The sequence below is a fragment of the Equus przewalskii genome, chromosome 1, assembly GCF_037783145.1.
Source record: "Equus przewalskii isolate Varuska chromosome 1, EquPr2, whole genome shotgun sequence".
Classification (NCBI taxonomy): Eukaryota; Metazoa; Chordata; class Mammalia; order Perissodactyla; family Equidae; genus Equus; species Equus przewalskii.
Genome location: NC_091831.1, coordinates 68,236,274 through 68,239,217, shown reverse-complemented (window position 1 = coordinate 68,239,217; position 2,944 = coordinate 68,236,274). Strand labels below are relative to the sequence as shown.

General features: G+C 45.7%; 1 long non-coding RNA gene across 2 annotated transcripts; it reads left to right on the top strand.

Moving 5' to 3' along the window:
• The first annotated feature begins 223 nt into the window (after positions 1–223).
• LOC139082476 (uncharacterized) lies at positions 224–2,471 on the top strand. Of its 2 annotated transcripts, XR_011538529.1 has the most exons (4): positions 224–488; positions 604–718; positions 1,135–1,207; positions 1,449–2,471. It is a non-coding gene; the product is annotated as an uncharacterized lncRNA (long non-coding RNA). The 2 variants fall into 2 exon arrangements; XR_011538528.1 differs by lacking the exon at positions 1,449–2,471 and having other exon boundaries at positions 1,135–1,432.
• The last annotated feature ends 473 nt before the right edge of the window (positions 2,472–2,944 follow it).

Here is a 2,944-nt window from a genome sequence, read left to right as displayed (position 1 = left end):
AGCCCAAACTTATTTCAGGCATGCTGAAAATGGATCTAAACATAATTAAGGCACTTTTTTTTCAGCTCCCTGAACATTTTTCTCTCTCCAGATAATGTCTGGGAAATGGCCCAGAAGCCGATGGAGTCATAAAGGGAACAGGATCGTTGGCATGGTCACATTCCAAAGATGCCTGCACAGGTTTATCACGCCAAGGGAAAAAAGGCTGCCTGGTCCCCACAGCCGCCTCCCTGTCATAAGCCCCTCCATGCAGGGCACCCTGCAAAGCGGAACTGACCCTGGACTCACCACAGAGGCGCCGGCGCCCTGTCCCCAGGCCAGCCCGGGGCCAGCCAGCACATTCATTTGGGGGCAACATTTTAAATAACTTTTCCTTCCACAGCAAAAGTCATCTGGCAGTCCTAGTCCCTTGAAATATGCTTCCTCTCAGGATATCTTTTAGTAAAGTGAAGTATGTTCTGAGAGCTGATTAAGAGTCTTTCAAAATGGTAAATTAAAGTATATTTCTGTCTGAAGGCCCCTTCCAGCCCGTTGTTGCCAGGGTAATGGAGGCCTTCAGCGTACAAATCCAGGAGTAACTTGGCTCCTGCTCTTGCTTCACAGCTCCCCTTTACAAAGTCTGTGACTCCTCTGCTGGGCCCGGGATAAGAGAGGAAAGCTCTGCTCACATGTTTCTAGCTCCTGACTCTGAGGGACTGGGAAATAGGACAGTATGAAGGTAAGAGCCCCCAAAATGTCTCAGGCACGGGGCATTTCCTCTGGATTGGGGTTTATGGAGAGGGGCAGAAAGGGCAAGCAGGGCCCTGGGGCAGGGGGTGGGGGCCGGGGAGCAAGGGGCCAGTCGTGGACAGGGAGAAGAGCCAGCCAAAAGGAGGGCAAGGGGCTCCCCATTATTCACTTATTTTCTCTACCACCCAAAAGGATTTGAAGTGGCTTCCAGTAAAATGTGGCAGATCCTGCAAAACTAAGAGTATAAAAACGTAGGTTGTATAATGAAGCAGCAAGGGGGGCAGGGTGTAGATAATTACATCCAAAAAGCTACCAAAAATAACGACAAACTTCAGCTCTGAGCTTCCAGAAATTCCAGGGGAAAAGGGAAGCATTGTGTGTCACATAATTCTCTTTGTTTCATAGGATGCCATGGGAGCAAGGAGCATACTTGAACCCCCAGCAGCTAGCACAGTACCCAGCATATAGTAAGCTCCTGGTAAGTGTTTGTTGATTGAGAAAATGAGCCAAGAAGCCTGCAAGTTTTGCCTATGGAGAGCCTAGCAAAATTGTTATTTATGGCTGGTGAACAAAGCAATGTCTGGAACTCTCCCTTAAAAGGACTGGTTGCAGAATTTTAACTTGTATGATTTCTTTTTTTCACTTTAAAAAAAATAATGAAATAGAACATAGAAAAAGAAAAGTGCACAAAACATATGTGGATGATTTAATTAATACAGATAAAGCAAACACTCTTGTAACCACCAGCCGAGTGAAGAAACAGAATATTATCACCACTGCAAAAGCCCCCTGTGCCTCTTCCTCCGGAGCTGAGTCATTATTATTTAGCCTAATCATTTCCCTGCTTTTCTTTATAGTCTTACAACCCATGTATTTAAAACCTAAAAAATATGGTTGTGTTTTGCCTGTTTTTGAATGAATGGAAGTACATCGATGTATTCTTTTGCGTTTTCATTCTTTTGCTCAGTGTGACGTTTGAGAGAATCTGCCGTGTTTTCACAGCTGTAGTTTGGTCATTTTGTTGCTGCGTTGTATGAACCACACTTTATTCATACATCCTCTCGTTAATGGACGTTTGGATTTTGTTCCGGTCTTTGGCAGCCCACCTGGGTTTTCTAGCCAACTTTGAGCTCTCACTTCTGGTTGACACTTGCTGAAGCCCTCTTGGCCACCAGGTCATAGTTGCTCCATGGAAAATACCCTCAGTTTCTGCCAGCAGCTCCGGGGCTTTCACAAGGCTCTGCCTCCCAGCACGCCCCATCAGTCTTGGTGTTCTGGGTACCAGTGACTGTCCTGGGACCTCATACCCGGAGCTGTCTTGCTTGCTCAGATACCTCATAGCTTTGACTCAAGTTTTACTATATTTTCTTGTTTCTAGATTTCACCTCTGCTCTCTGCTTTCTAGCTCCTGGGCTAATGCCACCCAGCACACCTTACAACTGTGTTGAGGCCTGGCTTCCCATAATTGCAACGGGAATTCCAACCCCACGTCACTGTCCTTTCCCTGACCCCCACTCTCTGCCTGGGCTCTTCGAATTGGATCAAACAGGTTTATTGGTTTTGGGGATGTGAACTGCATGTTTATAGCCAACGAAAAATTATCAATTGGCCAGCTTCAATAAATTCCAAAGTTAGAAGATATAAATGTAAAACTTTCCCACTATTTCATGCAGCCACTATCTCTTAAATTATTTCATTAAGCAAGTTACAAATACTGTTTTATCTCCCACCAAAATTGAATAATGAAGGAAACTAGGTTCATCAATTCAATTAACCAACATCATTGTGCTCTTAGTATGTCCCAGACATCCTTGTTAAGTGCTACAAATTTAATAATAAAATAAAGAAAAAATAAAAGATGAAGAAGTATAGTTTTTCAATTGCAGTCAGCCTCTGTACTCCAAGGATGGCACTACAATTCACATTCGGAATTTCCATTAAATAGACTTGCTTCTCGAAGGGGCGTTGGCGCAGCGGGAGAGGTACAGAACTGCTCAGCACATGCTACACAGAGGCCACCACCCTGGAGGGAGGGGAGCGCCGCACTGGGAAGAGATTGCTGGGGGAGGGAGGGTTTGAAGGGGAGATTCTTGTTTGGGCTGGAGCGGATCCCAAGCAGGGCTGCCAGCCAGAATCAAGAAGACTCATGGCCAGAGGGAGACTCCTGGAGACAAGGCCCAGAGGAAGGGCTTAAGGGTCGTTGTTGTTTGATCTT